The 14,486-nt window shown below is 36.6% G+C and overlaps 1 protein-coding gene across 7 annotated transcripts in view; it reads left to right on the top strand.

Annotated features, from left to right (window-relative positions):
* BCL11A (BCL11 transcription factor A) overlaps positions 1 to 14,486 on the top strand; it is a 105,521-nt gene that overhangs the window by 7,056 nt on the left and 83,979 nt on the right. The gene's annotated exons all lie outside the window — the stretch shown is intronic.

Below are 14,486 nucleotides of genomic sequence, written 5' to 3'. Positions count from 1 at the left end.
TTTCCAAGTGGCTGAGTAGTTATAGCATCAACAGGCCCATGCAATACTCATGTGTATTTTCAACAGGGTTTGCTGGGATTCTGTTTTCTTAATTGTATATAGTATAGAAGCTGTCTCCTTGTGTGTTGTCTATCTTAATTCCATATATGTATATTTTACACTCTGCTGTGTTATACAAGAACTAGCTTTACAGTCTTTTGTTAACTCAGGGGTGAAAGAGTTAACTGAGCATCAGCTAGCCTTGGATCCATATTGGCTGTCAGCGTATGGACTGTAATTAAACACAGCCCCATGGCAAAGTGACACCACCGACCTTGACTTTAAGATGCCATTTTCGACTGGCCAGGCCAGAGTAGAGAGGGCAGTTGCTGAAGCGCACAGACATGCTTATTCGAAAAGTTTAAGGGCATGTTGGAAATTTCAAAAGGTTGGTTTGACAGGAAAGGCCGCTGGTCTGCAGCCTGCCTCCTCAGCCAAATGATAAATGCTTCTCTGTGCTCTCTCTTGTCTCTGATGTGGTTTTGACAGATGTATCTTGATTTTGTTTGTGGTTTACACAACCACATGTCACCCGTACAAATGTCCAAGACTGAGTTCTGTTTTGCACAACAAACAATATATAAATGTAATTTAAAAAAGTAAATAATGTCATTTCCTATGATAAATTTTTAATTGGAAAGACACTATGTGAATGTCTCAGTGGCTGAGGTTAAAATAATTGAACTTAATATGAAAAAGAAAATCAGAGAAATACTGGAAGGCTAACAAGTCAGTTAGTTTCTAAAATCCTGAAAGTAAATATGAACACCACCCATTGCTTGGTATTAAATTATGCTTAAAATATAATTATAAATATGTAGTGCTGTAGCATATTAAAATCAACCAATGCCTGATCTAGTTTTATGGAAACATCAGTTAGGATAAGACATCACTTATACCTCTATTTTAATAGCCTAAAGGGTAGTTCAGTGTTAGCAAAAGTACTGTATGTAATCACATGATATACTGGATCTTGTCTTTGACTTACCATGGCCACACAGTTCAACCATAACAGGTCAGTAGGCATTGCAGGATTCAATGTGATATTTTTTTCCTCCAACCAATCATTAAAATCAAATGTGGCATTTATATTTTTTGAAAGCTTTGTAGTAATAGTATATATATATATATACACACACACACACGCACACACATATATAGGGTCAACTTACTGGCAAGCTGCATTTTGAAAGATGGCTTAAATTTTGCAGCACATTCAACTTCTGTGACATGTAGGTTAAAGAGTTTTTTTCCAAAGTGGTATATGGCAGTGACCATTTCCATGTGCTGTCTGTGATTTGAAGGAAAATGAACAGAAGTGTAGGGCATGATTAATGAAGCAAGAGCCTAGCGGAAGGGATTTGTAGTCTTCAGAGATCTGAAGCCATGCTAAATCACCAAATATGGAGTAACACTTGTGTGATGTAACATCGTATTTACATATTGAACGGCTCTGTTTAAAAGACAAAACACAGTATCTGTCAAGCAAGAATTAAAACCACACTTCTTGCCATGGTCTCAAATAGGCCATTCAGTCTAAGATACAACCACACTGAGGAGTTTAGAATTATTTGCTTTAGTTTAGAATTCTACTATTACAGTTGTTGAACCATGTAAGCCAAAGCCTGCCTTCTGTACTCATATATATAGGGTGGTTACCATTAATTAGATTCCTAGCATTAGTTAAGTGGGCAGAATTTGGCCCTAAAGGATGTAATGGTGTTGCTAATTAGAAGAATAATATGTTTTTAACTGTCCCTTGTTCTTCTAAATGGTTCAGTAAGCTAAGGACTGAATTCGGGGTATGTACAATATACAACAGACAAAAAAAACCTAAGGACCTGATCCTGCAAACCCTTTCACATGCACATAAATCATATGTGTGCAGATAGTCTTTACTCAGAAAAGTAGTTCCATGAAAGTCAATAGGACTACACACAGAAGTAGAGATTACTCTTGTAAGTAAGGACTGCAAGATCTAGCTCCAGTTCTTTTCATGTCTCCTGTGCAGAGAGATTTCTGTGCAATTATGTTTAAAACTGACACATATCAGAAGTCCAATACTGTCTATATTTCTTGCACATTCAAAGCTCCAGCTGGAATCAATGGGAGTTTTGGGTATGGAAGGAATGTAAGATCAGCTTCTAATTGTTTTCAAAGGAAAAATATATACAAGCTCTTCAGTGGGTGCACAAGTGATGTGACTCAGGTGAGGTAAAGCTTTCATGCACGGATAATTATGAGCTCTTATACTGTTCCTTTAATTTTTATTTAATATGTTTCCACACTGGAATTAGTTAACCAAGAGACAGTTTTGTCATATCACAAAGTAATATGTCAATAGCAGGAATGATCACACCAATGATTTCCAGTGTCCGTCAGTGAAATTAACAGTCAGGGTCATTGAATAAGTTGTGGAGTTCAGGTATTTTGGGGGTCCCTGAAGTGAATCTCAGAATGGCAGTTACTCATTCCCATATTTTATATCTGTGTTCCTTTTTGCAGAAGTAGAAAGGAAACAATAATCCCAAGAATGCAAAAGATATGTGAATATATAATTTAAAAAATAGGGATAAATGATACAGAAGCTGAATGAACCAATTCTTCATGATAAAAGTCCAGAAAATATATTTAATAACAATGTAAAAAATGCAGCCAGTTAAGTATTCTTCAGAAAGAGGTTACTGTAGTGTTCTAGGTTAGATATATTTATAGTACCTGCTTTGTGTGTCATTTTACAGTCAATAATTTGGTGCATTATAATAAGAGACCATCTTCCTAAGATAAGTAATGCTTAGGGATCAATGCACCCAACTACAAGAAAGGCAGTCACTCAAATGTACAGTGAAATGATGTATATTTTAACTGTCTCTAGGTGTCTCTTCATCCTAACCATTTTCCAGATAAAGGAATGCTTATAATAGTATGTGTGTACATGTACAATATGCATGCATATACATAAAATATAGATACACACATCCACACATCGCTGTTCTGTGTATGTGTGTGTATCTCTCTCTCTTTGGCTTGATACAAAATTTTGAGTGACGATCCAGTGCTATGGCAGAAATGTCATAAATTTAATGAAAATTAATAGGATATGTTGTGTGGGTCCAATGAGGCAGCTTTCATCAATATGTGTGTCAAACACTCACCACCAGATATCAGCAGTCTGTGATTTGCAGTGAGTGCTACGGGCAGGGGTTTAGTTATCCAGTCTCTTATTTTACAATAGAGGAAAATATTAACTGAATTACCAAGATATCAGTGAATGTAAAACTGCTGTTCACTTACTGAAAAGGGAAAAGAAATATTTATAGTCCATTGGTGTTAGGTTTTGATGCTTGTTGAATATATAAAGCTGTATAGATTAATGAAAGATTATTTTTTGGGGGGGAGGGAAAGGCATTTTAACTACTACTACACTTCATATTTATCTCATTGGAATGTTACATATATTCTCATTTATAATTATGATTGTATAGCTTTATATAGTGTATATACAAAGAGAGAGAGAGAGAGAGAGAGAGAAGTTCACTTTGAGTACCTGCATCTGTTTTCTCCAATCGCCAGTTAGATACAAATCCAACATAAGGAAAACAAATGTAAGAAATACGTTTCCATTGAATAATCAAATGGAAAATGAACCTAGTATGATACTAACTGATGGACTAAGTACATTTAACTATTAGAATTCTCAGAATAGAATTTCTTTGACTTGTCTATATGCCACAGAAATTCTTTTAGTACACTATTAGCAATTACTGTTGTAATTCTGTGATGCGTAAATTGCATTTCCTTATTATTTTATTTTGTTCTGGATAAAAATCTTTGGCTGATGAACTGAATAGTTAGCATTGCATCTAAACAATGAGACAGAAGAAGCTTAAATATTCTAAAATGGCTAAAATTCTAACTGTAATTGTTCAAAACAAAGCTTCATAGCAGATAGTAATGGGCTGGACAAAATAGTTACAAGATGGAAAATTTGTGAGGGCACTATCCAAAGACTCATGATTATGAGATTCTCAGTCCTGCGTACAAGCTGTATTTGTAAATAAGACAGAGAAAGGTTGTGAACTGGCAGCTTGGATGTTTTGTTAAAGTACAATGTCAGAGAAAGTCTCTTTAAGACAAATTGTAAATAGAACTGTCACAATGATTGCATGATTGAGCTACAGAAGTGTCTTTCAATTGTTGGCATTGTCAGAGGACTTTTGAAAGCTTAATTAAACACAGTGGCCTGTATGGCTGAGAAATTTACTTCTAGGAGGGAAAAAAATGTTAAAAACGTAGGCGATCCAAAAGTTGTTACTCTTTCAGTGACACACAAAAGATTAAACTGTTTGTGCATTTTCCTTGTTGCCTTTGTATAAATAACAGTTTTGAAGAAGCATCCATGTGATATCAAGATCATCCCTTGTATGAGGTGGAGATTGTTAGTTTTTCTATTCCCTGCTGTTACAGATAGTTAATGTAAAAATAGCCTTTTATTGGAAACACAAATATGTGCTCATTTCAAGAACAGATGCAGAGTGTAGAAAGTTTCCTTCTGATTCAGCATGATTATTCCAGGGAGGCATCAAAAGTGTTATAATTCCTTACATTGCGCCATTTCTTGTCTTCTGCAAATCGTATCCTTTGGTTTAGAGGACTAGAAATATGTTTTGCATTCTTTCTTCTATTATATGTGACATTTAATTGTTAAGCTCACCAAGGACTGAAATATAGCTGGATACAAAATATTTGTGGTTGAAGAGCCAGCCTAGCAAGCATTAAATTTAGCAGATATGAAAAAGGTGCAGATTAACATTAAACGCTACAAGCTTTGAAAATAATATACTTAATAAATGTACGCCCTCTGTAGCCAGACTGAACAATAAAGACTGAAATATGGGAGCTGGATGGTGAGGGGGAGAAAGTGTAAGTAAAAGATCTTAACATTAGATTACAGGGGAGAAGTAGATTCTTTCCTAAAGATTTCCATAATTTTGTAATGTAAATTTAAAAGAGAAGGAAATCTTTTAGCATTACACAATTTTGTACATGCAACCCTGAGAACTTGAATTCCCTTTTTATTCAATTCAAGTAATAAAGACAATTAAGGAGACTTGAGAGACTGTCAGGCTGTGGGAATTCAATCTCCATTTGTTTGTCTGCTCGCACTGTTTATTATATAAAGAAATTTTTTGACAAAATTCACCCCAATCTCCAGTCTGCTTTTATATCCAATAGTACCAGCTTTGTGCAATAAAAGGCATTTAACATCAAGCTGGACATTGCTTGGCACATTGCCACTTTTTTAGCATGGGATCTAATCACTGAGGATCTTTAGTACCTTTCTGCTTGTTCAGATTTCATTTGGGTCAGCAGTGTTGTTATTACAAGGGATTTTTATTTTTTAACTTGGAGCACACTTTCAAAACAGTTTTCCATCTAGGAGGTTTTTATTGTGTGTGTCAATTTGAGGGGTATTGCTGAAGTTCATAAACTATGTCCAGATCATATAATTTAATAGATTAAGACCTGTATTGTTATTTGTAACATGGTCATAAAATTCAGTGCTTTTCCCCCCAGGGGAAATAAGCATATTTAATCTGAATATACACAACATTGGACCTGATTGGGAGCAGGATTGGGCCCACTGTGGTCCATTTCAGTAAATTTACCGTTGTGATTTGCTACATAGTTTTTAAAACAATAGCCTAATCAATTTATCCACAAACCATATTGTTGCTGCCAGAATTGTTTTCCATCACAAAATGAATTTCTACTAAATGTAACTTGGCCTTTAAGATCTGATTCTGCAAGTAGTTGGTGTTAATTTTATGCGCGGTGTGTTGTCTCACTGAAGTCAGGGCTCACATGCATAAAGCTACACATGTGCATAAATGCATGGAGCAGCAGGGCCTAAGACTGCAGCTTTTAACATAAACAGAGACCAAAGGCAAATCTGAAATAAAAAGTACCTTCATTATTAAAGCCAGTCTGCTTTATGCCAAACCCATTTTGAAGCCTTATAAACATCATCCCGTATTTCTAATCAGTGTTAGTATGCAATGTATTCTGTATTGGGTTCACTGGAGTTTGTTCCCCAACCTTTATTGGCCAGCGGCACTCACTGTGCATTTTAAAAATATTTCAGAGAGGCTTTTGCTGCTCTTAGAGGGTTAGTACTTGGTGCTGGTGCTTCAGCTCATTCGTCATTCTGAGGTGGCATTGAGTTATGTTGGCAAGGGAAAGGTTTGAGGTGTGGGGTGTGGTGAGGGCAGCCCTGATCCCAGCAGGGAATTTGTGTTCTTCATTTGCCTTTACAATAGGAGCACAGTTACTGTACCTTGGAGCAGCTCTCAGGTGTGAGCTCAGATGGGCACATGTAAATGTCCTGTCAGAGGCAACACAGGAATATTAATGTTCCCACACTACCACACGATAATAAAGCTGTACACAGCAAGCTTAATATGCAGCTAGTCTGGGGAATTGTATAAAACTTAGATGGCCTAGTGTGAAAGACAGCGGTGGAAAAATGTTCAATATGCCACAGATTCCATTCTTGTTTTCCTTTGATCTAAGGCAAAATGGAAACATCCACTTTTTTCCTGCCTCATTTCAAATAACTGTTTTTCTCCTTCACCCCTCCCAACCCTCTCCAAACCCTCCTCCCACAAAATATACAAAGATTGCATATATGACATAGAATGGAATTATTTGGAAATATGTCAATAATTGGAGTATTTTCTTTTTCAAAGTATTAGCCCTCATTTATTTTTACTACTTGAGATTGTTTATTTTGCTTTCCTTTTTTAAATGTCTCTATCTGTACTTGATTGTAACAAAGGAAATATAATCAACATATGCAGTCAGCTTCAGTCTCCTTTACCCCCGACTGTAAAAATCAAGCGATCCTTTAAATCCAGAGTAACTGAGTTAGTATTCACACAGGTTTCATTTGCACATTCTTACAGGTTCACAATTTAAATGCCATTAAAATGTATATTTCTCAGCTTGGGGATGTTAGAGGATTTTTAATAATGTGTTCATTTAACAGAATCAGCAGCTGTCAGAACCAGTTGTAGTAAATCCATGAAACATACAAAGAAAAATACACGTTTCCTGAAACAAAACACTTGAAACAAATTGCCTGCCAAAAAGCTGTTGAGTTCTAGGTTTGCAGATAATGCACAGAAGTGTTTCTTCTCTCTGCTCCCTCTGGAGACCCATGTGAGCTTGTCTGATGCAATTCCATTGGAAGTTTTACTTGAACAGGTTTCTGTAAAACAACACCTTTCCATATTGGATGGGTGCATATAAACCAGCCTGTGATTAGGTTTTTGTGTTTTACTAAAAATATAAAATACCAAGGTTAGTGTGATAGACACGCGCACACACACACACAGAGTAATAACTACATGAACATCAAGGAAATGATCAAGCTTAATCTTTCTGTGAATAACTGTTGTGGCAAGGAAGCAACTTCACTGCTAAACTGTGCCTTTACAAGTAGGTGTTGTCAGTGTGTTATTTAGGGCTGAATCAGCTTCAGTCGTTGAATTCACACTGGAATACTGAACATGTACATTGATGAAGGGTTACCTGGGGAGATTTGTCCAGTCAAAAACAATGAGTTTTTGTTTGCATCCTCCTTGTTCTCAACATAAATGCTGAACAGTCACACCTACAATTTAATCTTAGCTTTATCTAAACCACTTTTCTGATTAAAAACCTCTAACCACATAAAGAATGAAATTATTGTTGAATAGCAGGGACCTGAAGAACCTTGGCACTGTGTATGAGTGTGTATCTATATCTATAACTATATATCTTAGTCTCCTTTCTTTTAATAAACTCAAGTTCTAGCACATTACCCATGAGGAAACAATTTCTAATTTCTAATTTCATGTTCATTATTTGCTCAGTTGATGTAGAAGGCAATGAAGTACAAAATGCAAGAAACAACCCCCCGGCCCCTCAAAAACAAAAAAACCCCCCAAAACCCAACCGCCCAGCAAAAATTATAGCAATTAATTTGCCATCAAATAAAATGCAACCTGGCTATGCTATCAACATCACAGCTGATGTATCAGACACTGCCATGTTAGTTTTGTAGTGTATTGGCCATTGAGTTTATTTCTTTTTGGAGAAAAAATAATGATCAGCTAAGGATTGCACTAAAGCCAGTTCACATAATATGTATGATACATTTACTGCTTCGGTGTAATCAATGGCTTTCGACCATTTATTTATCAGTAATATTATTTAAAAAATTGTTTTGTTCCCAGGAAACATAATAATGTCACATCCTCATTCTCTGCAAATTAGTTTGTATTAAAAAAAAGAAAAAATAATCTTACTTCCTGCGGAATTCTTTACAGGCTGTAATATTGTGGAATAAACTATATATTGTCCTGTGTTAAATTTGTATGTTAGAAAAAAATCAATAAGGAAAAATTAAATTCTGATAAAGATAGTCTTGGATCTTTGAAAACAACTGCTGTCCTTTTAACTAAAACATTTGAGGAGCTTCAAAGAGTATGTATTTCTACTGATCTTAGAGCAGCGTGACTGGTAGCAGGGAGAAAAATCGTATTCAACATACAAGTGGATTGCTTAACAAGTCAGCACAGACACATACTTGTTTGTACAATAGAGATAAAAATTCCTGTATAAAAATAATTTAGTTGCTGACAGCAGGTATTATGCTAGCGTTGCCTCTTTTGTGTTGGTTGAGGGTCAGGGATCACGACTTCTGCTTTCTGCTCAGGGTAGCCTGTCACGATTACTTGCCGAATTCTGGCAATAAGTTAATTGCTTTATTTTTAGGAAAATGTAGAGCCCTTATATGTGCTTTCACTCTTGCGTACTGTAGTTGCTCTAAAAGCGGAGAAAGAGAGAACAAATCTAATAGGGAAACAGACTGGAGGGAAGTTTGAGATATTTGGCCTTCAGAAGCCATTTGGTTGGCAACCTAGCCTTAGTTTCTAAACTTTTGTTTTTAATCTAATTCTGGTTTATGCTGTCACATCCCATATCAACCCTCATTGAACTCTACTCATGTAAAGTAATGTCAGTGTCAAAGAGAACTGGTCACAACTGGAGACCTGTGGCTGATACAAATGTTTGTTGATGCAGCTTTCACACAGTACTGAATTCTGTTTTTTCTAATAAATGTTAAAACGTAAAGAGTTAGTGAACAGGACAGATGGAGGAGAGAAGCAAGGGAACAGGAATAGTTGTGTATATCTTTTTGGTTCAAAAAGGTTGCAGGAAAGATTAGCTATGGAAAATAGTCTAGGGAGTAGAGGGGTGGGAATATAAATTATTTGAATGTTCTGTAATCCTTCAAAGTCAGTTCACCTTAACAGCAAAAGACACCATCCCTGCTTTATTCATGAAACTTTCTCCTTAAACAGCGGAGCCTTTTAAATTATACGTGGTGCTTTTAAGCATAAGTGGAGAATTAAAGGCTCGATCCTGTAAATTACACTTAACAACTGTTAGTAGGATTTACTGCTCTGAGCAGTCCCATTGACTTCTGTGGGGCTACTCATGACAGTAAACGCTACTCTTCAGATTAAGTGTTTTCAGGATTGGGCCCTAAGAGATAGGGTTCTGTTGCATTTTTGAAGTCTGATGCATGATAAGCTCAGTTCCCACAATGTTGACTAACAGCAGAACAAACTTTTTGACTGTCAGCTGACATCTGTATGATCCATTCTGACTGTAAGTGCCAAATCGACTGGATTTTCACACATCTGAAGTGAACCAAGTGCCTTCATTACACATGTTTTTTTTCCCTTGCCTTCTTTTAAATGCATACACTTTTACAAATTAATACCACTGCTTTTGATTAAAATAATGTTTTGATAATACATTTGATGTTTACATGGAAGATGTGACTTGATGGTAAAAGGCTTTTTTGGAGGGTGGCAGAAATCTTGTTAATCTGCTCTTTGAGAGCAGCACACAATACTGCCTATGAGCAAGTCTGTGGTGCTTTTGATAAATCACCATGTTTAGAGATAGGTTTGGCTCTTAAGGGCTTAGTTTTATGAACAAAGTCCATAACAATGTTTTCTGCCTCTGTTTGTCTCTAGCCCCTTTGGCTTGACTTGGAGCCCTGTGTTTAGTTTAAGCTCAGTCTGGAAGATATAACAATTTTGCATTTTTTTTTAAAAAAGGAAATCATAGGAAGAAAAACCCTTTTGCTTTTTGGATGAATCTTACTGATAATTTGCTAAAGCTCATTTGAATTTTAAGCACTTCTTTAATCTTCAAAGGCTAAATTGCTTTATGAATATGCATGGTGTGGGCAGACTTTAGTTCATTACCTAGTTGTAAATTCTAATGACCATTAGGTCCTTGCAGTAATTGCGAATTGTTTTGCATTTTTGATTGGCCTATTAACATGTGCATTCGGCACACATCAGGCCAGCCTGTCAGGCTGCTGAAGGAGAAAAAAAAGGTGAAAATTGTTTTATAGCACCAAGATTCTTAGATTTTCAATCTTGGAAAATTGATGATGTAAAAAAATTAAAGCAGTGTTTTTTCTTCTCAAGATGGAAAGTTCACCAAGAGATTTGACATATTTAATTTACATGATGACTTTGCACTCCTTCATTAATGCAATTTGCATATGAAGCTGTTGTTAATCACTTTTGATCATGTTTTGTGTATTAGCTGCCTCAGTGGCTCTTCTCCCTCAGATGCTCTAGTCGAAAGCAGCAAAATGATGCATCTTCTTGCCAAGTTTCCTTTAGTGAATTGAGGAATTAGAAGTCTAACCTTGAGTAATTAAATATGTTTTATCAGTTCTCTTTTAATGTTAAGTACAGTTTGTTGGAAATGGAGAATGAAATTGTTCCCATTTGGGGGAGACATTCCTTTAATTTTTTTTTAATATTTATATAAATATAGCTAGATATAATTTTTTTTCAGTGAATCAGAGTTGTCTTGGCAAAAGTTAGAGGTTTAGCTGCTAGCAATCTGATAATAGTAAAATGGAATACTTCAACACTTAGGTATTTCTTAGAACTACAGGACTACTTTAGGACATGGCAATCTGGACCTGATCCTGTTGCCCTTACTTATCCAATTTTGCTGTTGAATTTATTCAGAGATTTATGGGAGTAAGGACTGCAGGGTCAGGCCCTGTAGTGTGAAGAAAATGTATTTTCTTTCTCATCAGCTCTTTAGTTGTTTGGATTGAAAATCTTAAACACCAAACAGTTTTTCACCATGGCCAGATTATTCCCCCTTGATAGCATGTTTTGGAGAGCCCCTTCTGCATCCTGCGTTTTTCCGAAACACTCGCACTGTCTTCACCAGTGCTTAATTTGTAATGAAAGAGGTGCCGGGGCTCAAGTAATTAGATGCCGGGACTCAAGCAGTATTTTTACATTCATAACTGATGCAGCAAGCCCAGAGGTGCCAGGGGCATAAACTGCCAAGCCTAGAGGTGCTGGGCTCAGCCCCGGCAAGCCTTGACACAAACTAAGCACTGGTCTTCACCTAGTTAGTAAAGTAAATCATGTTCTTAGGGCTGCTTGGCCCATGTCTTCTGATTGCCTAATCACAAGCAGGCATCTTTCCCTCCTTCCCTGCATGTGCTCTGATCCTGTTGGACAGATAGGGTATTAACAGTCAAATGCCTCTCCTTTCCTGTCAAAATTCATGCTGAGGATACTTTGCATGATCCCTGCAATCCTTGCACAAGCCTTCCCCCAGAGTTGGTGTGGGTTTTGGTTGCAGAATCAGGTCTTTGTGTTTGTTTTATCTGTTGAATAGTCCGTGTTTCATAATTGGGGCTCAACTTTGGTTTATGAGTTTGTCACTGGTTAACAAGCTGAATCAGAACACTGAAACTGATATCCTGATTAAAGGGAATGTTTAATGAAAGTAAATAAATGGAGATGGAAAATGACCATTATGTAAGAAACATAAGTATAATTTTAACCTCAGAGGAGACCCAGTGCTGCCCTTCTATGGCTTCCATTCGTACCATGCTAAAAGCATGCTTCAGTTCAAAGCTGTTAATATTCAGCTGGGAAACAGTATCCAGAACACAAATAAATTATTAAGTGCATGAACTTTTTAGGCAGTAAGATGAACTGATGGGGTCCATCTGTGAGATCGAGGGGCTTTTTATTTGTGTGTGTTGAATGATTCTGCCCTCTCCGACTTCATAGCCTTTGGTCTCTGGCCAAGTGCATGCATAATTGATTCCACACGCACTATCATTTTCTTGATGTAATTGCTTTAGTAAGATATGATGAAATCTAATGGATAATTTACTATAGGAAAATGGCAAAAAAGTAAATGTTCATACTTTGTGCTGGGGCAGTGAGAAGGGTGGCCAGATTACTTAATTTAAATAAAATCAAAGTAGTACCTTCTCCCAGCATCCTATACAGAGGTGGGTCATTTTGGTACTTTGAACCAAATCTCTCTGTACATAAAAGCAGACTTACAATGCAGCTAAAAAGTAAAAGAGTTGAATTGTTGTAAACCTTATTTTATTCCCAAATATTGTCATATCTGCATTTCTACTTGTCAGGAAGGTGAACACTGACAAAGTTCCTCAAACAACACAAAGGATTACATTGTGAGAGCTAAGATACGTAGCATGGGCTTGCCATCCTGTGCTAAAATATATCACTCACATTGAAACGTATGGGTAAGTGTTAGGAGACTTTGTTCTGTTTCTGCTTAAATGACATACAGATTTCAATTCAATATATAAGTGTATCCTGGGTTTATGTTTAGGTGGATCTGAAACTGCACATATGTCAAATGCACATAATTCCATAAGAAGTAAAGGGAAAATATTTCATTTTAAAATGCGGATGTTAAATTGGATTTGTTAAATCTGATTTGTTAATCTGAGTCTCACTTCCTCTCCTCTCACCTCCCCAGTCCTAGCGGATTGTAATCCTTTCCATAAATCTTTTAAAATACATTTTGGGGCAATGTACAGACACAAAAACATTTTATATTTTCGTCTTCTTCTCCCCCCACAATTGCTGTTTTCAAAGTATTTAAAGAGGAAAAACTATCTAAGGCAAACCTACATAACTGTAGCAAACTGTTTTCAAGCAAGTCATAATAATGAACAACACATGATCTGAAATTTGATCAGCAAACATATGCTTATGCCAAGGAATTTTTGCCATTCACATACCAAGATTCTGTAAATCAGTAAACCACTGCAGTGGAACCCACTTCACTGAGTAACTATTGAAGGAACAGAACCAAATTGTAACATATGGAATGATGTTGCAGAGCTGGCTTCTTTTAAGAGCTGTTAAAAGAACAGTGAATTGTAATACGTTTTCTCTCTTTATATACTTCATGTGCTCCAAAACTTAAAGCTCATATACAGACTTTTAAAGAATAAAAATGAATTTTTAACAGTTCAAAACACAAAATTAGGTGAATAACTTGTAAGGGAGTGAAATCTTAAGGCAACATTTTTTTGTGATTTTTTTCCCTCCCACCATGTGCCATTGAACCGAAATGTAAATTATTTTCCGGTCCTAATTGGATTTAATTATTTCTTTAGGAGAGGGTGGGTGGGAGGGGGTGGGAATGGCACACAGCTGTCCTAATGAAACAAAGGACCTAGAAAAACCTTACTTTTCCCTATGTTGGTTAATAAACATTGCAGAGGATGTTAATGCAGACAGGCAAATGGCATGTTTTGTAGACCTGGAAAGGGTAAGAGCTAAGTGGGCTGCTGGGACCATTACAAAATGGACACATTAACTGTTAGAAACTGCATTTTGTGTTTTCTTATTATTTTTTATGACTGCTCTGTTTTTAGGGAAGCAAGTAGGGTCCTCTCATTGACCTCAGTTGCGTAATTCTGATTGATTTACATTGCAGCAGGATTGGGCCTGGTGTTAGGTTGACAATCCCATGTTTGTCAGCGTAGGGCCTAATTTTGGGAGGTGCAGTGTGCATCCTTCAATGGCAGTTGTTTGCATTCAGTGCCTCGCAGGAGGTACCCAAGACTTTTCAGATTTGAACCCTTCGAACCCCATCCTGTGTTCCTTGTGCACCCAAAGTCTTGTGGACTTTGAGGGGAATTTTGAACGTCCAAGATATGCAGGATGTAGCTCCTAGTGGCTACACATACTCTGATACACATGCTCTGTTTTACCAGCGGTATATTTGGATGACTGCACTGGCATTTGGGAAAGGGCATGCAACTACCAGGCGAAGCTTATCCCTGCATCTGATGTTACTGCATGCTTCTATATCCCTTTCACTCAAGGATCTCAAAGCGCTTTACAGGTATTAGTGAATGTGCTCGTTAATATTATTTATAGTGCAACTCCTTATTAGTTTTTTGAGGGAAGGTATTCTTATTTTGTCATTTGCTGTTAAAATTAATACACTCTGCGCTGGCTGTAAAAGTGTATTTGCATTTAATTGCAAGTCAGAATGAA

Source organism: Lepidochelys kempii, chromosome 3, assembly GCF_965140265.1.
Source record: "Lepidochelys kempii isolate rLepKem1 chromosome 3, rLepKem1.hap2, whole genome shotgun sequence".
Lineage (NCBI taxonomy): Eukaryota > Metazoa > Chordata > Testudines > Cheloniidae > Lepidochelys > Lepidochelys kempii.
This window is presented reverse-complemented; position numbering and strand designations above follow the sequence as displayed.